The following is a 23,843-nucleotide window of genomic DNA, read 5'->3' as shown; positions in this document are numbered from 1 at the left end:
ATCAACTAATCTATAGGGTTTAAAAAAAACAGTCAAGTAGAGCAATCTTTCCTTTTAATATTTTAAAAAAGAATTAAAATTTGAATGCAGACCTAACACTACACTCACCTTACAGTAGTTCTTTGACACATTTTGTTTTACACCAATACTTGCGCTTCCTAACATACAACAACCTTTTGCCATAAGAGCTGTTCTTGAGTAGGAAGGATATCTAGTGGCTTATGATTCTGAGACTCTTTCACCTGACATAGTTACACACCTGGTTCAAGCACTCCATATTTTCTGCTTTCATGATCAGAAGATGCATTGATTCATACAAGTGGACAAACATGAAGGTACCAGACGATGACATGGTTGGAAAAGGAGATTTGCCTCTTAGTGATTTACCCATCTCAATTAGCCATTGGAGATCATTTCCTTTAAGCAGGGAGGAAATGATGAGCACTAAAATTACACTTACTTTTAGCTTTATTTAATAGATATTTGAAAAGATGAAGATATATTTGGATTTTCACTATCCAAATTCATCACAATTTTGTACTATAAAACATGTTTTTATGAAATGCAAAGTCAATAAATTAAGGAGTGTTGGTTACCTCTCCAAATTCATAGCTTCTTCTGGGTACCTCTATCAAATATCTGCTTGGTCATGGACAAACACAAACCTCAGTGAGCTACGTTAGGATGCAAAATCATCTCTGGCACATGCAATAGTTTGATAGAGATCCTTTCCTCTATGTGAAATCCTTCCCAAAATTCTGATAGTGATATTCAGTGATTGAAAACTATGTCTGGCTCTCCTCAACATATTCTTTTCGAATGGTATTCACTTGCATTTCCATGCTGGTCACTATCATTTCTGTGATATTCCACATTTTCTTTTCAATTTTCAGCTATTTGTATAGATTATTTTTGACGCTGTTTTTTATTACGAATAATTAGTGATAAAATGTGGTATTCCAATCGTAACTGAATTTAATAATTTGACTTGATTCCTGTTGTGAAGGTATGGACGCATCAAACCAGATGTTGTTGCATATGGAAGAGAAATAATAGGTTCAAAAATTAGTACTGGCTGTAAAAGTCTCTCAGGAACAAGTGTTGCGAGTCCGGTAGTTGCTGGTGTGGTCTGTTTGCTGGCTAGTGTTATTCCTGAGAACATCCGTTGGGATATTTTGAACCCAGCAAGCATGAAACAAGCACTAGTTGAAGGTGCTGCAAAACTTGGTGGTCCAAATATGTTTGAGCAGGGTGCAGGCCGGGTTGACTTGTGAGCATCTATTTTATTTTTTAACAACATTTCTTGATGTTTATTCTTTTAACTTTGCATTTGGTTTTTCCTTCAGCAAGCTGCAAGACATTATAATTTATGCAATGATAAGAACTGATTTTTTATACGGTTATTTGATAAACACATTTTTGGCATTGATTATCAATTAGCCATTGAACTCACTTGCATTCTTCACTCTGATTTATCACAGGCTCGAGTCATATGAAATCCTTATCAAATACAAGCCTCGGGCAAGCATTTTTCCAAATATTCTTGACTTTACAGATTGCCCATATTCGTGGCCTTTCTGTCGGCAACCATTGTATGCAGGTGCAATGCCAGTTATATTTAATGCCACTATTTTAAATGGTATGGGGGTCGTTGGACATGTCGAGAGTGAACCAAGATGGCATCCCTTCGATGAGGTGGGGAATCTACTTAGTATACACTTCACTTATTCTAATGTTATTTGGCCATGGACTGGTTACCTTGCTTTGCATATACAAATCAAGGATGAAGGGGCTCAATTTTCAGGACTTATTGAGGGGAACATTACATTTACAGTAGTGTCACCCCCAGCAAAGGGAGAAAACAATCATCGGAAAAGCTTGTGCACACTTTCTTTAAAAGTGAAAGTAATCCCAACTCCCCCTCGTTCTCAGCGGATTCTTTGGGATCAGTTTCACAGTATTAGATACCCTCCTGGATATATACCTCGGGATTCACTCGATGTAAAAAATGATATTCTTGATTGGCATGGGGATCACCCACATACTAATTTTCATGGGATGTTTGACATGTTGAGAGATGCTGGCTATTATGTGGAAATACTGGGGTCCCCATTCACATGCTTTCAGGCCAGCAAATATGGAACACTTCTCCTGGTAGATCTTGAGGATGAATTTTTCAAAGAGGAGATTGACAAGCTCCAGGATGATGTAAAAAATCATGGATTAGGACTGATTGTATTTGCAGACTGGTATAATGTAGAGACAATGGTAAAGATGAAATTTTTTGATGACAACACTCGCAGCTGGTGGACTCCCGCCACTGGTGGTGCTAATATTCCTGCTTTAAATGACCTACTTAAACCATTTGGTATAGCATTTGGGGACACTATTTTAAATGGTGCATTTTCTCTAGTTGGAGAAAGAAGTCATTATGCTTCTGGGACAGATATTGCAATGTTCCCTGAAGGTGGCTTTGTGCATAGATTTTCATTTGAAGATAATTACAATAATAGTACGGCACACAACCTACTACAAGCGGCTGGTATGGTCAAAGTAAGTACTCACTTACCTTGTAGGGACTCTGTTTGACAATTCTTGTTCATATGGGAGCAGTTTCTTTTCAACTTCTGATCTTGAAGCATTAAAATAGTATATTTCCTCTGCAGGCAGAGTATCCAATTCTTGGAATTTTAGAGCTGAGTGACAGAACTGCCCGTATTGCTGTGTACGGTGATTCAAATTGTCTAGATACTAGCCATATGGTGATAAATTGCTACTGGCTTCTTAGGAAGCTTCTAGATTTTACCAGCCAAAACATTCAAGATCCCATGTTATTTGCACCATCAAGCAGACTGGCTTCTCCTCTGGTTAGGGATGGAGCTTTTCCAGCTCGTCGAGAAGATGTCAATCTTTCAACATATTCATCAGTGATAAACCGTGAACTTGTATGCAGAAATGATGCTCGTTTTGAGGTATTGGGTGCAAATGGTTATGACTCACATGCAACTTGGAGAAACAGAAAACTTCCAGGGATTCCAAATATTTTCTTAGAACGATCGCCAAAAGGGACAAAACCTGCTATGTCTTTTGATAATACATCTGTATCTTCAAATAGCAATGAAGGCATGAGTAATGTATTTCCTAGTTTAGAATTGAATTTGACAGGTGAAAAGACAAAGGCAATTACTGAGTACGAGAAAACTTTATTCAATCCGACCATGGTTGATTTTGGACAGGGCCAAAGCCAAGGTTTAAAAGAAGTTGACAAACAGTCATTAGAAATTCATTTTCCACAAAGAAATATCTCAGTAAATATCTCAAGCAGAAGGCACCATACAAAAATGGATCTTCTAGGGTGGCTCAACAGGGATGAGGTAATCACTTCACTGAATTTCCATACAAATTGAAACTCCTTTTGAGAAAGATGAGTGAAAATGTGAAAAAGTATTTGAGATCATGGAAATTATACGTTCTGCATCTCTGCAATAGGTTCCCTGAACATACGGTAATTGAGATTGTAATATTTTTGGCTTTCATAGTTGACTGATGACAAAAGTTTGATTGTTTGAAAGTTTTATGGGTACATTACCGAGCACAACATATTTCCCCAAGTGCATCTATTACTTTTGTTAAAAACTGGAGCTGGTCTTCAAACTGGCCACCTATCAGACCAGGTTTCGAACCAAAACCAGATCAAACCAGATTCAATGAACCGGTTTTTAAAAAAATACATAAAATAATAGTTTTTGATGAAAAAATTATTTTTAAGATTCCAAACCATGATTCTGAATCATTAAAGATAAAATATGCAAAGTTTTCCCATATATATACCATGCAAGGTTGAATATATCAAAATAGCACCAAGTGCAATACATATCAGTAACAAAATACATAATCAATGAGGTTCCAAATGGTCTATAGAGTCCAAAAGACATGCTACAAGCTTGCCATTACTGGGATTTTCTTGCAACTTAAAAGCAACATCTTTTTTGTAATTATTAACCTTTTTAACCTCCTCTTCTAGTCTTCTCAGCCTTTTTTCAATCAAAACTGTCCCTGGAGGATGTAAATTCCAAAGGGCCTGATTGGACAGCTTAAAGCCTTAAACTTTAGAACTCCTATCCATGTCACTGATAGCAAGTCTCTCTCTTTAGAGCTGATGCATGTGAACTCCAGGATGGTGTCACTGATAGCAAGTCTCTCTCTTTAGAGCTGATGCATGTGAACTCCAGGATGGTGTCAGCGGTCGTTGAACTGGTAAACACCCCAAACCGGGAACTGGTCGGAAACGGACCGGAACCAGTAAAAAAACTGGTCAACCAAAAACACAAAGTATTCAAATTTTAAAGAAAACCACATATATTCATGTTCATCCATCTGAATCCAAAATATTTATATTAGTGTTACCAGACACGGAATCGACAATAAATTGATGAGGCAAAAGAGTGAAGAGTTATAATCAGATCAGGAAAAAATAGGTGAATTCAATAAATAAAGATATACACTATAAATAAAGATATACACTGATATTCAATAAAGCCATGTCCAAACAATGCATAATATCAATAGATGTCCAAAATATCATGAATGAATAAGTATCTCATATATGTTACGAGTCCAAACATGATCCAAAGTACTGATTCTTTACTCCTGAGTCCTAACCAGTGATTACATAGAACTAGAAGCATATGCTTCTAAAAGTTTGCAAAATATTGCATAGTAATCAATAAAAAAGTAGTGACTAAGACTCTAAGAGTGAGAACTAGAAGCAATTCCTCCCACTCCTTCGCTTGCTTGACTCTCAAAATTCGCCAAGTCATGTTGGCTTAAAAGATGAGCCTCCTCCAATTGGACCCTATCTGCTGCGTTTGTAGTTTGCATATCTATCTCTTCAAGGTTGATTGGTGAATGATCCAAACCTGTCATTATCATGAGACATTGAAATGCGAATTAAAGTTTGAACTTTAAAGTTAAAGTGCAAATCAGATTATGAAACCTTCAAATTTAGGCTCTCACCTAGTATTTTCTTGTTGCGAAGTCGTAGATTGTAATGGACTAATACATGGTCATTTAAGTGCTTTTGTGTCAATCGGTTGCGCTTCTTAGAATGTATTTCTTCAAACATGCTGCAGTTGCGCTCACAACCAGAAGCACTACATGATTGGTTTAAGATTCAAATGGTGAATCTCTTCAAATTTGGCGTATCAATACCAAAGTTTTATCACCAAAGACCTAGCAAGTGGCAAGGGTTCGTGAGTAGTAAGGACTAAGTATAGATCCAAAGATGATAAATAGTATATAGTAAATACTAAAAACTTAAAAAAACAACAAAATTTTATAAAACATTTAGCATACAAAATAAAGTTTAAACAAATTTAATGAATCGATGAAGCCTTCAAGCCTCGAAGGGTACCTGGAAACATCTTAGTCCTTTCTCATATAGCACGGGTATAGGCAAATAATTTAGCTGGTGCCTTGTAATCCTGTAGTTGGGCAAAGACATGACTTTGAATTTCTGGATCAGGGAAGCACCTTTCAATGCATGTCATAAGTCCTCTGCCAACCTCCCCATCCTCATTAAATTTTCTATTATCATAAAAACACTATGGGTTTAAGAAGTACCCAATAACACGTAAGGGGGAAATGCAATTGTCTATCCCAACATGCATCAATAATGTCCCAAAGAGGCATATACTTGGCTTCCTCATCCCCATGGCTTCTTCTGATGGCCTCCTTTGCGAGATCCATCGCCTCATAAATGCAACCCATAGCGGGTTTGTCACGATCAACCATCCTGAAAGTTCAAGCTTTCAAATTTAATGAAATATGAAACTTTGAAAATGAAATGAGTCTTGAAATGAAATTTTAAAAATGATAAAGTTAAAAGACTTGAAGTACCTGATAACTCTGACAACAAACTTTGTCATAGCAATTATCTCTTCGACATCTTTCCAGTAACTATCATTAAACACAAAGTGTAACAATTTCAATGCCTTCAAGGGCTTTGGAATGTTTAAGTCCCAAGAACATTCTCTTCAGATTTATCTTTTGCTCAACCACAGAGTGCAAAAATATGAAATTTGTTGCCAATATGGTCACTGCAGGTCAAACAATTTCTTTACCTTCAATGTATTTTTCTCATGGTGTTTAGAAAATAGTGTGGTTGTACATGTATTTGGTTATGGATTTTTCCTTCTCCATAACCTCATGTATCCAATAAAGTTTACTAATGTCTTCAATCATTAAATCTATGTAATGGGAAACACAAGAGGTCCAAAAAATAGTGGGGTGCCTAATCTCAAAAAGTCTACCAGCAACCATATAATTTGCTGCATTGTTGGTGATTGATTTGTACAACATGTTTTTCTCCCACTTCTTGAACGACTTCCTTCATCATTTCACAAATAAGTTGGGCAATCTTAACCTTGTCTGAGGCATCCACTGATTTGAGAAACATTCTGCCTACTAGACAAGATACAAGGAAATTTATTAAAGTTCTATGCCTCTGATCTGTCCATCCATCACTCATGATGGTGCACCTTGTTTCTACCCATGATGATCAAAGCTCAGATAGCACAAGCATGACATCTTCAACACTCTCTAACAACAAATCTGCCCTAAGGCTCTCTGATGAAGGGGCTTTGAACCCTGGACTTACAATAGCAACTGGATCAATCGCAACTTGCCAATAAGGACTCTTGGCACAGTGGAAAGGTATGTTAGAATAGTACCAAAAGTTAACAATGGCCTTCCTTGCCTGTCTATGGAATTTTTTTTCCAACCAATGGCATCCAAGGTAGGTTGGGAACTGGGTTTTGTTCAGGGAGCAAAAATTGTGTCTACGTTTCCACCTCCAGTTGAATAGAAGAGGATTCATTTGGCCTTTTGAGTTTGACTTGGATTTGGATGCATGTGTGGGAAACTTGGGCATGGCATTGAGGATTCAATAGAGGAAGATGACAAGGGGGTATTGGAAGAAGAATGGCTAGCTCCAAGAGTTCCTATTTCTACATTTTGCTTTGTTTTCTTGGTGTTATGCTGACTCAACATATCAAGGGCCAAGATTGCTTGGTGTTTGACATCTTCGTCAACCTTGTTGCAAAGACCTATATCATGGTCAGGTATCTGTGCAAGGTGGTACTTGAATATATAAATGCCTCCACTACATTTCGCTTTGCAAAATTTATAAAGGGGACTGGGGTCTTCGGGAATCTTGTCACAATAAGCCCAAACAAAGTCCTTCTCCCTCAACATTGTTGTTGTTTTGGACTTGTGTTTAATTTGTGGCTTCTGTTAAGATTTGGAGTCGTGGTTTCTGTTTAATTTGGCTCTTGTAAAAGACAATAAAAAATTAAAATTAAAAATGCCATATATGTTGTATATGTTTGTACTTTGTAGAAATAAACTTTGAAGTGTCTGTCATAAATCATAAATGACTCTGCAAGTGACAAGAATGCATTAGTGACAAAAAGATGCATTTCAAAGACATCTTATTTCATACTACAGTTTTTAAAAGATCACCTTATATAGTTTTTAAAGAGCTTTTGGATGGATTTCATATAAGGGGGCTTCTAGGACATTTCTATTATGTAGTAGTTTGAGGGTTATAGGTCTTGAGTCTTTGCATATATTTCACCTTCAATGGTTTGGTCGTAGCACATACCTAGAATTTTATAAATAGGATAAGATACAACATATTTCATTTTATTAGATATCTATATGTTTGATATCCATGTTTAATTTTTATTGATGGTGTACCATGGTTCTTTGTCTTTTTGAGTGCCACTTCATTGTGAATTTTTCAGCTTGACACAAGCCTGGCGTAAACACTTGAAAATATCCAAATGGACTGTTTAGAAGAATTTTTATAATTGATTGCAAGATACTCTTGTGTCATATGTGGAAAATGGAAATTGTAGGATATTGTGGGCATACGTATTACGGATAGATGTACTCTTTTCGATTAGAATAACAACTTGTTGTTATGGCTTGGTCTCCTTATCCTTGAAGCTCAATGCTTTAATCAGTCTGTGAAAGAGTTAGCATGCAATGCAACTACCCATTTTCCACAGGGATAGTGACTCTTGACTCCCAAGTATGTAAAATATATAGGCAATGGGCATAAATGATAAAACAACATTCAAACTTCAACATACCTTTTATTTATGCTAAGTTCCAACCTTGATTGCTGAAGCTTGAACATAATGCGTGGCTCAGCTGAAGCTTGAAGGTAATGCATGACTGCTTGACATGGACAGAGCACACGCCGACCGCTGAAGCTAATTGTGTACGAGTGAGTAGTGACTATGCTTATCACCTCTATTACATGGATTAAATTGGTTACTGAGAGTCTTTAACTGAAAAAATGTCCATGCCTCTATAGTTTACGATCTCGGCATATGAATTGCGGGCCTAAGCAGTGAGAAATGAGTTTTGGAAGGACAAATGTTTAATTTTTAGCAATGTGACAACCATAAACTTGAAAAACCTATGCTTGCTGAGTAAAGGCCAAAAATTGTTGAAATTTCTAAGTCTGACACATTAGAATGCCCTACTACATTATCTAGTTTATTTTCTCCTACTTGTTCTTTTCATTAACAAGTTATTTATAAATATAAATACTGAAAATAAAAACAAATGCGGCCTTAACACATATATAGATCAACAACTGAAATAACTAAGACAAACACACAAGGGACACTGTTATTTTTGGACAATTGTCCTCGGAAAAACCCAGTGCGGGAAAACCGGTACAACAGATATGAGGGTTTTATTATTATGCAGTGTCTGAATACAATTGGGGTGCGAGAAATGGCTCACCCAACAGAGAATGTCCTCGACAGTAATACCTCTCCTCGGAGATAGATACTCTGGTTGATCAGGCACTGGATGAATGATCCCACAACAACTATGGCAGCTCCTTAGCTGGATAAAAAAAGCTGCTCCAAGCTTCTCTACTGCTTTGCGTCACTCTGTAGGGACTGCGTCACCCTTCCCAGCTCACCAGCACTTAGTTTGCTCCACGAAAATCACCTAGCGCTGCCTCTGGCCCTCTGCGTCACCACGCTGGCCTACTCAGCCTCTACGTAAGTCCCAACTGCCTCTGCATTAGCCTCTCCATGCTCTGTGTTGTCTCTCTGGCACTATCTCTGCCTCTCTGCTATGTATTCTCGGCCTCGTGCCGAATTGCTCCTTCTTGCAACAGATCACTAGCTCGATTCTCTCAGCAAAACCCCACTCCAGAAAATTGAATTGACTGATCAATCTTGGTGTGTCTCCAATTGACCCTCAAGCCTCCTCTTATACTTTTCCTGTTGAGTCTTCAACGGCGGAGATTAAGTCCCTAATCAACAACTAAGATTAGATTTGGCTTGATCCATGTCATTTAGAAGATTCTCACCCAGTTATTTTAATACCCATTAATACCTTAATTTTCCTAAGTTTAGACTTAGGAATCCCATTAAAAATATTAATTTTTTTAATATCTCTCCAAACGGATGGAATTTCCCCAAACAATTTCTGGGTCTTGGAGATCTTATGTGCCTTAGCCTCTCCACCAATTTTCATGGCTAGAGCACATCCAATGCTACCACAAATCAACACTTCCTCTTAGCGAGGAATGTGCTCTAGTAATGCTTTACCATGGAAACATCACACTATTCTCCACACTGATACCTGTGTTGATGCTTGGCTTGTTGCCTTACATCATCTGCACTACTGCTTCCTGTACTGCTACCCATGACACTTCCACTGCCATTGCTACATATGTACTGCAGCTTCCTCTCAACATGCTGCCCATGCTGCTCCTAGCACTGCCACTGCTAACTGCTGCACTGCAACTCAGTTACCGAGAGGTAGGTAATTAACATCTCCCAAATATTGACATCCTAGTCAATCTGGAAGCCTTGTGATGTTGAAGCTGCCTCTGTTGCTATCCTGTGCTTTCTCTGCTACTATTGCGCTGTTGCATACACCTCTGTGCCTCTTGCACTGCTGCAACCTCCACTTCCCTGCCACAGATTTCTGCACCCAAGCACTGCTTTGCTGCTCCATCACACGTTGCTCTGCTCGACACCTGTCATCATGCTACTGTTGTTAAGGGCTCATGTAGCCGTATGTGATCCCAGAGTTTGGGCATCTCAAGGATCCTACCCCTACTATGGAGTCCTCTTGACTACAACTCGATGTCACCCCCCCTCTTTTCTAGAGGTGCATGAGCACTCATGGCACAATCATCATCAATCTCGACCTCTTTCTCCGCCTTCGCTGGAGCTGCCTTAGAAGCATGAGCACTCATGGCACAATCATCATCAATCTCGACCTCTTTCTCCACCTTCGCTGGAGCTTCCTTAGAATCAGAAGCCTCTCCCTTGTTTTTCTTCTTAGGACACTGGGATGCATAATGTCCCAGCTCCCCACAATGGAAGCACTTCTCCTTGGAGATGTCCTTCTTCCTCTTCCCTTGCTGTCCCGCAGATGCTAGAGCCGCATCCTCCTCCTCCTCCTCCTCCTCCTTGATTCAACTTTTCTTGCCACTACTCCCTGCCTTGGTCAACCTCCTGATCTCTTCTTGGCGAAGAGCTGCCCACATCTCCTCCCAACCTGGAAGAGTAGCCCTGCCCAAAATACTTTGGAAAAATGTTTCCCATTCCTCGGAGACTGCATTTAGGGCAGTCTTGACCATAAATTCTGGATCTGGTGTAGACCCCACGGAAGTAAGTTGGTCGCGAATCTCCTGCAACCTGAGAAGGAATGGATCTATCTGCTCTCCCTTTTGCATCTGATATGATTGCAACTGATTTTCCAATAGCATCTTCCGTTGCACGGAAGTGCCCTGATACAAGGTCGTCAAAGTATCCCACATCTCCTTTGTTGTGTTCTTTTTAGCAATATGTGGTATGACATGATCTTTGACCTCGTCTAGGATCATGCACTTCGCCCTCGCCATTGCATCCTCATACTTCTCATTCTCAGCTGGGTCGACTGGGATAGCCACGACTCTCAAGGCAAAGTCCTTGATGCGATGTCGATCCAGGACTGCTAGGATCCTAGAATTCCAGATGACAAAGTTGGAAGCCCTGTCCAACCTATCTTGATCCTTGAGTCGGTTCACTACCATTTCAACTCCTCTTCTGGACTCCCTCTAAGATTCGACTTCCCTCCTGGAATTCCTTTGGCCAGCTGTTGAACCGCTCCTCTCCAATCCTCCTTGCAATTGCAACTCGGATCTTGACTTCTTGGCTAGAAATCTGTCAAGGTAGCGACTCCCTCTACCTTGGTTTCGTCTCCTTACGTACTGTTCTGCTCTGACAAAATCAGTACCCCACTAACTTCTCAATCACAATTTGCCCACAGCTCCCCAAGCCCCAGAAACTGAAGAAACTGAGCCTTTCAGAGTCTGCGCAATCCCGACAACGACAGAATCTGCTCCTCTCGGCCACATCATCGATCCTTCCTGGCTGAGAAAGATGACTGGGCACTGCAAAGGTCTGATTTGTCCCTCTCTGCCTCTGCGCTGGCCCTCCTCTTGACTCCAAATGATGATGCAGGCCCCATGCGTCACTTTTTCTCTGCTGCTTCTGCTCTGGAACAACACTGTCTCTCGAGACAACTGCTAATGCTGCAAATTCTTCAGATTATTGCTGGTGCCTTCAGTCCTCCTATGATCTGCAATGCTCTAATACCATGTTGAAATTTCTAAGTTTGACACGTCAGAAATCCCTACTGCATTATTTGGTTTATTTTCTCCAACTTGTTCCTTTCATTAACAAGTTATTTATAAATATAAATATCGAGAATAAACACAAATGCAGCGTTAAGACATATACAGATCAACAACTGAAATAACTGAGACAAACACATAAGGGACACCATTGTCCAACACATAAGGGACACCATTATTTTTGGACAATCGTTCCCGAAAAAACCCAATGTGGGAAAACCGGTGCAACAGATATGAGGGTTTTATTATTATGCAATTTCTGAATACAGGTAGGGTGCCAGAAATTGCTCACCCAACAGAGAATGTCCTCGGCAGTAATACCCAGTGTTGCACGAAACGTCCCGCCTCCCCAAGGATCCAAACGAGGATCCACGAACTGTATGGATCCGTGGGGGAATCTGCCGTTGGATCCGCGGTTCGGAATTTCGTAACCGTGGATTGGGCCTGCGAAGATGGTTCCTTGAAATTCAGAATCGTGCCAGCTCGATCCGTGATTTTGGATTTCTGAACCACGGATCTGAGGACGAATCCACGGCGGATCAGGCACGTATCCCAAGCAGATCCGAAGGCAGATATGCATTTCCAAGGGTTTCATAGGGTTCTAAATATTTTATTTTATTTTTTCTTTGACTTAAGTTGGGTTGGGGCTTCTCGGACACTCCCAAGGTGCTCCCTTGATGCTCCTTAGATGCTTCCTAGATGCTCCCTCATGGTAATGTTAAATTCTTAAAGTAAAAGTGAAATTCTCCTTTATATTGCAAATCTAAAGGAGAATGTCATTTTTACTTAAATTTTTAACATTACCATGAAATGACTCAGGATGTTTGAGAGTGGTTCCAGCCTCATTGGACTTCATATGGAGAAAATAGAATTTCATATCCTATTCAAAATTCAGCAGACTTAATAGTTTTCAGGAATTTAGGATCAATGGGATTGTGGCATTTCATTAGATTATATCATGTATGAGGGTATGTGATTAGCATTTAATCAAGAGCACCAAGCCCTATATGTACCCTAGTGTTGGTGGTGTTAATTGTTGAATTCCTTTATCATGCCCTTAGCAAAAAATTACGTTTCAATCAAGTGAAATTCATCGATCAAGCATGTTAAGCTTTTTCTACCATATTTTAAGTCTCGGATTAGGTAATTTGATCAAAATTGGGAATGTTAACTAATATACCTAGACAATCAAGGTAGAGGCAAAGGCTAGACAAGAGGAGAAGAATCTAGATTTCAGATGGTTGATGCTCGAATAATTAATCATTAATGTACAATGGATGCCATATCTATCTTGATTTATGTAAAAATATGCATGCTTCCATATCTTCTACAAGTAATTTGGTATTTTGGATATTTTTTAATATAAACGCAAATATATATATATATATATATATATATATTTTTTTTTTTTTTATATATATAGTAGACGCTTCCGAGATGCTTTGCTTCCTAGATTTTTGGGAAATGATGCTTCCAAAAAACGTCCTCGCTTCGTGCAACATTGATAATACCTCTCCTCGTAGATAGATATCGGGCTGATCAGTCACCGGATGAATGATCAAGCAACAACTATGGAAGCTCCTTAGCTGGAGAGTGAAAGCTACTCCAAGCTTCTCTACTGCTCTGTGTCACTATGTAGGGACTGTGTCACACTTCCCAGCCCCCCAACACTCAGTGTGCTTCATGAAAATCACCCAACGCTGCTTGTTGGCCTTGCGTCAACTTTGCTAGCCTCTGCACAGCTACTGATGCCTCTGCGTCAGCCCCTTCGCTCTCTATGTCAACCCTCTGGCCCTCTGTGTCACCAATGCTGGCCTCCTCAGCCTCTACGTAAGTTCCAGCTGCCTCTGCGCAGCTACTGATGCCTCTGCGTCAGCCCCTTCGCTCTCTATGTCAACCCTCTGGCCCTCTGTGTCACCCATTCTGGCCTCCTCAGCCTCTACGTAAGTCCCGGTTGCCTCTGCCTCTGCCTCTCTAGGCTTTGTGTTGTCTCTCTGGCACTATCTTTGCCTCTCTGCTATGTATTCTCGGCCTCATGCTGAATTGCCCCTCGCTACAACAGATCACTAGCTCGATTCTCTCAGCGAAACCCTGCTCCAAAAAATCAAACGGCCGAGATTAAGTCCCCAATCAATGACTAAGATTAGATTTGGCTTGATCCATGTCATTTAGCACATTCTCACCCAATTTTATATTAATACCCATTAATATTTTAATTTTCCTAAGTTTAGACTTAAGAACCCCATTAAAAATATTAATTATTTTAATATCTCTCCATCCGTGTGGAATTTCCACAAACGATTTCTAGGTCTTGGAGATCTTATGTGCCTTAGCCTCTCCACCAATTTTCATGGCTAGAGCACACCCAATGCTACCACAAATCAACACAAATAGCATCAATTGAAATTAATTGTTGGAACCAAATTTAATCGGTGAGTCACAGGTCAAACTCACGTTGACCTCAAGTCAAACTCACCTTGACCTCAAGTCAAACTCGGTCAACATGAGTTTGATTCACAGAGATTTGGATCAGATTGTATGGAGGCCAAGAAGATTCCGGCTCATGATTGATCGGAGAGTCTTGTTTCACTGATTTATGCACAAATAAGCAAAAGTTCTCATTTATAAAGCATGTAAGGGTGCACAAAGCCAAAATACACTGAGTGACTCCATCTTTGAACCGAAAATACATAAAAAAACAAGACCTAGATGACCTCTAACATCCAAAAAAAATCATGTTACAACAAATACCTACATATCATCAAAATATTTTCTTATGTTGGGATCTTCATCACCAATATCACGTGTAAGCATTAAAATAAGAGAAAAAATGCTTAGCATGTCAATTCAGTGTTTTGTTTGAGTGATAGGTACATTTTTAGTAATCATGATAGAGGAGTTAAACAATCAATGCCACTAACATCAAGGTACATAGAGGGATTGGTGCTCTTGATTAAATGCTAGTTCAATACCCTCATACATGATAAAATCCAATGGAAACATTGCAATCTCCATAATCCTGAAATCCCGAAAAACTATTAAGTTTGCTGGATTTTGAGTGAGATCTAAAATTCTACTATCTCCATATAAAATCTAATGAGGTTGGAGCCACTCTTAAACATTCTAATCCATTTCATGGAAATGTTAAAATTTCAAGTAAAAGACTTTAAGAATTTAGCATTACCATGTATTTTATAGCAATAGTAGGGCCATAGGCTTGAATATTGAGCACCTATTATGGGCTACTGCCCAACTAAGACAAAGATTAAAAGAAAAAAGAAAAACAAGCCCCACTTGCTACATTCTATGCAGCTTTAGCGAACTGAACCGACAAAAAACGATTCAAGTTGCTAGTCCAAACCAGTTTTTTCCTCAAATTGGTCTGACCGGGTGGTTCAGACTGGTTCGGTTCAGTCCAAATAACACTGGACTTAAATAAGATATTTAAGGAAATTAGCAAATAAAATGACTCAGATCTGATGCGAGACTTAATGAGTTGTTGACCTAATGGCTGAAATCTTGCAATAATCTTGATAAATTAGGTGAACAACATAACATATTTCATATGCAAAACCAAAGGAAGAATGCAGTGCATAAGCAAAATTCAAGTCCTTATGTATCATTCATGCCCTTAATAATATTGATCTCGCCAAAATTCCATCCTTTCGTCGGTGTGTATGATACAATAAATAGAAATCAAATTCGGTCCAATTCTCTGAACATTAAGGGCATCTCCAAACTTAGTGATGTTGACATCATGACATTCTGAAACTGGTAAGCTTGAGTTATCATCGATGATCACATTGTCTCCATTGTGCTCCTTTTAATAATTAGAAAGGAGGTGTTGATGCTTGGTTATCTGCCTAGTAACTCTAGACCCAATAATCTATTCTTGCAAAGAAGAGGAGCACCAATATGCAAAGTGCACGTCAAACTGTACATTGTGAGAAGTTCCAAAAATATTGTTTTTAAGAAGCCCCCTATTGAAACTTGTTTGTTTTGCAAACTATCCGGTCTTTTGAAATCGAGAAATGCAAGTTTTGAAGGCTTGCCCTTCCTTATGACAATAGTTGTAGAATTAAGATACATCTCTTCTTGGAATATTTGGGTTTTTCACCTTAGCCTTCTCAAACTGACGCATAGTTGTAGAGATAGCTTTTGAATTGGTTTTATCTCAGGGGTAATCCTGCCATGTCCTTCATGAGTTGACATTAGATAAGATTAGCAAAAACTTCCTCAAAAGAGGGAGTTTTGTCCTTATTAATTAAGGAATACTATAGAAGATGATGGCAAAGGATTTGGCATGGGAGAAAGATTATCAGTACTTACCTATTTTGAATTTGATTTTGCCTTTCCTCTGAATGTTATGATTTCAGCATTTAGGTATACTATAAAAGATGATGGCAAAGGATTTGACACCGGAGAGAGATTATCAATACATACATATTCAAAATTTGATTTTTCCTTTCCCCTTGATGTTATGATGTCAATGTTTAGGTTCTTAAAGTTCATGATATACCCCTGGACATTGTCAGACTCTCACCCATTTTGATATCAAAATACTCAGTTTTGAGTCTGGTTAGCTATGCGGTATTCGTTGTTCTAAATATTGTTTAAAGGTCTCTTTGATTTGCTTCACATTTCTATTATGCTTGGTGTAATCTATCAAATAAGATAAGATAATTTTTTTAATGTCCAATGAATGACCACAAACATAGGTCAATGGAACTAAAGAATGCAACTAGTATGAATACAATGTGGGAGTGCCAACACAACTCCTAGAAAATGCCAAAAATAATACAAAGAAAGAAACCTACAAAAGTATACCATCAAAACATATGTATAAAACTATGAAAAAGGAATAGTGGTACAAAAAACGAAGTGAGTTTGTCCAAGACTTGAAAGGTGGACAACCCAACCCAAGAACCTATCAAGATAGAGAGTGAGAGAGAGAGATCAGAGGATGGCACAGATGATGTCAAGGCCTCTTGACTCTAATGGTCAGGGCAAGGGGGCGAACTCAACATTGGCTTGCTGTCAGAGTCTTCTGGAACCATCAACAAGCCTGGTTGTGTGATCCAGTGGGGGATGTATGAGTGAGGGATACTCTTAACATCCGATATTGGAAGAAGGAAACTCTAAATGGATCTTTGTTTACTCCTCTAGATCTGGGAGGTAATCTGACGGGCAAGGCATGGTCGTGGAGCTTAGCACTCTAATGCTTTGAGGACATGTAGCCTGATGTACACGCTGGCATTGCCAAACTAGGCACAATAATATCGGGTGGGAGGCTGAGGAGAAACCCAGGGTCTCACCACCCTATTGTGTGGTGTGCTTTGGAACTTTGTTTGTTGTTTATTGCTCCGATTTGATGGATCACAGGGAAGTATGAGGTAATGGGTTTGGTCATCCCAGGGTAGACATGGCATTCAAGAGTTGAGATTTGTTGCTGAAAATCCCCCCGCTAAAGAGGGCTAAGCATTTGTGATCTTGGTATTGGAAGAAAGTAGTGAAGGAGCCTCTCGAGTCCCTATAGAGGCAGTGATAGGATCCTCTAATCTCATAGTATAGGGGATACAAAACAATGAGATGCATCTCCATCCTCAGTTACTAAAGGTGACACACATGGAAAATCTTAGCAAATCGTGGTATATGGTAATTTGTCTCTATCTGAAGTCTATGGGAGCTAAATTGGACTTGTTCCATTTGGATCCTGAGTGAGTGCATCCAATGTCTATGTGTACAAGGGGTACGAATGATGATACCATCATGCAGGTCTAACAAGTGCTCTAAGTAGAAAGATATCTTGGAGCCTAGGTTCATTAGGGATGAGATCCAAGTGACTTGAATGTACAGTCTATAGATATATTCTTTGATAGCTTGGTTTAGTACCTATGTAGTCAGCGAGAGATGCCATCGCACATCAAGGTAGAATCCGAACAGGGGAAGGTGCTATGTGTTGAGAAATCTAGGGCAGCTAGATAAGGTGATTTCTCTTACTTTGATAACCGCTTGTGATGTTCTTTAACTTAACTTGATGTACTTGTTATTAGCTTCTTCGTTCACTTGATTACTTTTGTGTTCTTTATAATCAAACAACTACTAAACAATAAAGATCAATGAGACAAGAGGACACAAAATGTAGGCTGCTAGCCAGTGCCAAAACCTCTCCTCTTGATCTTCTAGTGTGTACTGGTGTTCATGCGCATCAACTGTCAACTGGATGTTCAGCTCCAGTCGGACTTGCTTCTTGTCTTTGCCTTGGTGAGTGTGCTGAATGGGTTGATCGCATGCGTGCGCACAATGACATGCATGATGCTAGGATCCCTTGCATGTGATCAACAACACCACTCACCATGTTTGTTCTGTGCCAGTTGCTGGGATGAATCTATAACTTGTACGGGTGCAGTTTCATCCGTCTGTGCATGTTGCGCCCCCTGTTGTACCTGTTCCTACTGCAACTCATTCTCTTGTCTATGTAGCTCCTATTCTTCTTTGAGTTGCTGCTTGAGCGCATGCAACTCCTTCTCTGTTTCGTTCTCTGCTTTCGTGTGATCTTCATGTTGCGCCGTCACCTCATAGCCTGAGTCTCCAAAGTTGCTTTCACCACAAGTGGATCTGCTTGAGCTTGCAACTTTGTTCCACCTCCGTGTTGTCAACGACCTTCCTCTTGCGTTTGTTGCATCCAGTATGCTGCTGTTGATGGTGCTACTTGCTGTGATGCTGCTGCCATCATATCTTGATGTCCTTGCTTATGAACAACTTGATGTCTTCGTGAGTAGGCAAGCTCATAGACACTTGATCGACTGCATATCCAAGTGTGCTCTGAATGGTGTCTTCGACTCTGCTCTCCTGGAAACCATGGTACATGTGTTGCTGAGAGGCATATGAACCCCTGCGATACTTGGAGACATGGCAACACTCATGGCAAGCAATCTGTCAATCGAAAACCAAAATGAACTTGAGAACTGACTTGCAACATACTTATGTGACTGATCATGAAGGTCGCGTAATTTCAGCTGGGAGGTCGGGAGACTGAGTGCCAAAATTGCGCAAGGCACAGTCTGGGCTGCTGGGAGGCTAACTTACTGCAGGGAGGCTAACTTACTTCTGGAACTGTGCAATGCATAGTCTAGTATGGCTGCGGACTGTTGGAATTGCGTAATCTCAGCTGGCAATGGTTGCAGGCTCAGTGAATGCACTGCATAATTTTCTGGGCCAACAGTCACTGTCCCTCAGAATTGCGCAATGCAACACTGGAGGATGAGAGGAAGACAGAGCCTTCCCTCTCAAGATTGTGGAATGTTGTCTTGGTGAGGCAGAGTCTGGGCCAAGGCTGCCCAGACCCGCTGACGGGCAACTGAATGCGAATGTGAATGTGAATGCATGGCGATATTGAGTGTAAGCATAAGTGAATGATCATGCATGCAAATAGTGAAAGAAAGTTTCAGAAAATGGAACAACATGCATGTGGGTGAGGCGAGTCGCCGAATCGGCAACCGTTCGTGAAAAATAGTTTCATGCATGCGACAACAGTGAGATGTTAACGAAAATTGAAACGGTGCTAGTACAAGCTAGTATGTATCAAAACGACAACAAACATTCATTGAAATCAAGCAGACAACATTCATACAAAGCGAAACACAAAAAGCGCCAGAAATGCAACACAAGACATGAGAAGCGGGCTTACCCCAAGACAGCTGAACTGAATGTGGCGACAACTCCTAGATGCAATGTGGGATGCCAGAGCTGCAAGGTCGATGTGAGGAATGAGCTTTGCAGCATCCAGTTCATGAGTTTTGATAAAATCGAAGATGTGACGCGCATGCCACAAATCTAGGAAGAGTGACACTTGGTGGGAGGTTTCTGAAATGATCCTTGCATGCAACCTCCAACTGTTGAAAGTAGATCCTCGAATCAAGGGATGCCTTTATATGCTGCCTTGGGAGAAGTAGCCCATGCATGCAAGTTAGTTTTGCTTAGTCCTGGAGGGAACCAGTCAACTCAGCTGCACATGCAACAGTCTGCTCAACTGCTGGGAGAAAATGCGCATTTCTGGAAGGGAGCTGGGCTGGTTGACCAAAAGATTTGCACAATTTCTGGGCAGAGCAGAGCAGTTGACTGCTGGCCAGGATTGCGCAAATTCTGGGCTGAGCAGCCATGTTGGGAAGAATTGCGCAATTTTCTGGATGAAGCCTGATTGGCAGGATTGCGCAATTCTAGAGCCCAGCAGGCTGCCAGACAGAATTGCGCAATTTCTAGAGGGAAGGCTGGTTGCCCTGCAGCTAGACCAAGTCTGGAGGAACAACCTGTGAGGGGAATGGAACAAGTTCTGATGGACAAGCTGTCGTTTTGCAAGAAAATCACTGAAGCTGGTGTACTTGACAAAGCAAGACATGCTGCTGTGAAAGGTTGGTAGGGAGGCTCCAAAACGAAGCTAAGGCAAAATTTTGGAGGGTGGTTGTAGCCGCTACAACACTTGAAGACACATTGGTAGAACTCCAGCTCTCTAAATGGACCTTGTTCGTGAACGCCAAGTCTAACACCTCCAGAAGTATTGTTCAGTTCTCAGTTCGTCTTGGTTTCCACACTTGCTTGATTGTAATATGTCGCATCTGCCAAGCTCTTGGTCGATTGACACACATTCCGAGCCAATTCAACACAGTTCTTTTGATTGGGGTTGAGGGGTATTTTGGTGCATTGTTTTAAGATCCAGCCGGCTCGAAACCAACTCGGCCGAGTTGGTCCGAGCCGGAAAAGAAATTTCAACCCTGTGAAAAATTCGGTTCGGTGGGCGGAGTTATGACTGACCCGGCTGAGTCATAGCATGACTGGCCGAGTAAGTTATAACTCAGCCGACTCGGCCGGATCCGTAACTACTCGGCCGGGTAGCTGACAGTGGCCAGTGAACCATAAAAACACGCCTTTTTTTGATTTTTTTTTAATTTTTCTAAGTGTGGGGGACTCCAAAGGGGTTTATGAATTAGTTTGCTAGTCTTTGGGGTCCATTCCCCTCTCCCAAACCCTAGAATTTGATCATATTTCCCTACTAAGGTTATGCTATTCATGGTAAGTGACATTCTCCTTAATCTCATTTTCATCATTTTACTTAAATTTTTAACATTACCATGAAATGACTCAGGATGTTTGAGAGTGGTTTCGGCCTCATTGGATTTCATATGGAGAAAGTAGAATTTTAGATTTCATTCAAAATCCAGCAGACTTATCGGTTTTTCAGGATTGGGGGATTGCAATGTTTCCATTGAATTTTGTCATGTATTAGGGTATGGAACTCGTATTTAATCAAGAGCACCAATCCCTCTATGTACCTTGAGATTAGTGACATTGGTTGTCGAACTCCTCCGGGATTCGCTTAAAAGAATATCGAATGAATTAATTCCCAAAGAGCAAACAGCTCAATGATAATACAAAGATATTTACAATAATAGAAACATCAGGTTTCTATGTACAAACAGTTTCATCTAAGAAACTGCTAAAAGAATAAAATTAGCAACAGCTAGAAGACTGAGCATTAAATACTAAATAGACATATTCTAATACCCTCCCTTAATGCTCAATCTATTTACAACACCAATAGACCCTCGGAATTTTACAAATTTATCAGGACCAAGCGGCTTGGTGAAAATGTCGGCGGGCTGCTCTGTTGTGGGAACATATTGCAACTGAACTGAGCCGTCTTCAACCAGCTGGCGAATGTAGTGGCAATGAGTTTCCACATGCTTTGTTCGTTCATGAAAGACTGGATTCTTGGCAAGTTTGAGCACTCCCTGATTATCACAAAACAAAGAAGTAGGCCCTGTCTGGAAAACATGCATATCTGCAAGCATACGGCGAAGCCAAACTGCCTCACAGGATGCCTTAACTGCTCCCCGATACTCTGCTTCTGTTGAGGAGAGAGCCATTGCCTGTTGCTTCTTACTAGTCCAAGTAACAGCACCAGATCCTAGACTAAACACATACCCAGCTGTAGATTTACGGTCATCAACCGAACCGGCCCAGTCAGAATCAGTGTAGCCACTAAGAATAGGATTGGAGCTGCGAGTATATAAGAGGCCATAATCAAAAGTACCACACACATATCGTAGCACCCGCTTTGCAGCTATCCAATGATCAGCTTTAGGAGCTGACATAAAGCGAGAAATGTAGCTTACTGCAAAACTGATATCAGGTCTGGTAGCAGTAAGATAGATGAGACTGCCCACTAATTGCCTGAATAAAGTTTCATCCACAAGAGGAGAGGATGATTGTGCTGAAAGTTTGAGCCCTGGTTCCATAGGAGTCGTGGCCGGTTTGCAATCCTGCATTCTGAACCGTTCCACAAGATTGTTGGCATACTTGGACTGAGAGAGAAAAATCTGATTTTCAGTCTGCCAAACTTCAACCCCCAGACAGTAATGAAGAAGTCCCAAGTCTGTCATCTCAAAAGTTCTGCATAGATCTTGTTTGATCCCATGGATCAAATGTGCAGAGCTGCCAGTAATGATGAGATCGTCCACATAGACAACGACAAACAAGATATCAGCACCAGTATGCTTGATGTACAGGTTTGCATCAGATGGGCTCCGCTGAAAACCCTGATCTGTCAGGTATTGATCAATTTTCATGTACCAAGCCCGAGGAGCTTGTTTCAATCCATAGATTGCTTTAGCTAACCGGCACACTTTCTGTTCTTGACCTGCAATCCTGGAGGTTGCGTCATGTAGACTTCTTCCTGAAGATCACCATTTAGGAAAGTACTCTTTACATCCATCTGATGAACTTTCCAATTGAACTGAGCTGCTAGGGCAAGAACAAGCCTTATGGTACTCATCTTGGCTGTAGGAGCAAAAGTCTCCTCATAATCGATGCCTTCCTTCTGTGAGAACCCTCGAGCCACAAGACGAGCTTTATACTTGTCTATGGTTCCATCAGCTTTGTATTTTACTTTATACACCCATTTGCAGCCTATGGGTTTTTTTTTCGGCAGGAAGATCAGAAAGCGTCCAGGTGTGATTCTTCTGAAGACTCTGGAATTCGGCTTCCATAGCCTGTTCCCACTCAGATGTACCCTTAGCCTCTGAATAGGTTTGAGGCTCAAAAATACTGTGAAGGTTAGCCATAAGATGGCTAAGAGCAAAATTGACTGTAGACTGTTGTTTGTTCTTATGTCTAGAAGTTCTACCTTCAAGGAGCTCATCATCCCGGAGATCACCTATGGTTTTAGCCCACCATTTAGGCCGAAGAGAAGAAGAACCAATATCAGGATTAGAGGAACCAATATCAGGAGGAAGGGAAGAAGGCTCAAGAGCAATAGGGACAGCAAGAGAAGGATTAGCTTCTGGAGGAAGCTCAGATAGAGTAGTATCAAATCCTGATGCTACATCATCCCTCCCATCAGGTGGACTGACAGGGAGAAGAATACTGTGAGGCGGATCCTCAGAACGCTGCTCAGAAGAAGACTGAAAGAATCCTCTGTCTTCATCAAATACTACATCTCGACTGAAGCTAAGGCGACCAGTGGCTATATCTATCAGCCTATAGGCCTTTTGATGATCACTGTAACCTGTCATCATGAGTTTCTGACTTTTGGAATCCAACTTAGAGCGCTTAGCAGATGGAATCCAAACATATGCAACTGAGCCAAAAACTTTGAGATGACTGATCTTAGGCTTACGACCAGACCACACTTCTTCAGGAGTCTTCCCTTTAACAGCCTGAGTAGGTGACCGGTTAAGAAGGTAAACAGCAGTAAATACTGCTTCAGCCCAGAATTTGTTTGGAACACTCCTGTGTTGTAACATGGAACGAGCCATTTCAACAACCGTGCGGTTGCGACGCTCGACAACACTGTTCTGCTGGGGAGTGTAAGGTGTGGTTAATTGACGTTTGATGCCATGAATATCACAGAAGTTGGCAAAAGCTGAGGAACAAAATTCCCCCCCATTGTCGGTCCTAAGGGTCATGATATTACAACCAGATTCTTTTTCAACTAATGTTTTAAACTTCTGAAAGGTACTAAGAGCATCAGATTTATTTTTTAAAAAATACACCCACATCTTTCTACTGAAGTCATCTACAATAAGTAAAAAATATTTGCAAGCAGTGATAGAAGCTGTATTCA

The 23,843-nt window shown here is 40.6% G+C and overlaps 1 pseudogene across 1 annotated transcript in view; it reads left to right on the top strand.

The window, feature by feature from the left end:
• LOC149258786 (subtilisin-like protease SBT6.1) overlaps nt 1–23,843 on the top strand; it is a 303,764-nt pseudogene that overhangs the window by 261,565 nt on the left and 18,356 nt on the right. The window contains exons 6-8 of the transcript XR_016256954.1: nt 1,007–1,270; nt 1,482–2,553; nt 2,667–3,374. The product of XR_016256954.1 is annotated as a subtilisin-like protease SBT6.1 (transcript). The remainder of the gene's footprint in view (nt 1–1,006; nt 1,271–1,481; nt 2,554–2,666; nt 3,375–23,843) is intronic.

Source organism: Pinus tabuliformis, chromosome 6 (assembly GCF_031772625.1).
Source record: "Pinus tabuliformis cultivar Carrire ecotype Pingquan chromosome 6, CPIR1, whole genome shotgun sequence".
Classification (NCBI taxonomy): Eukaryota; Viridiplantae; Streptophyta; class Pinopsida; order Pinales; family Pinaceae; genus Pinus; species Pinus tabuliformis.
Note: the sequence above shows the minus strand (reverse complement) of the source record. Positions and strands in the feature narration are given on the sequence as shown.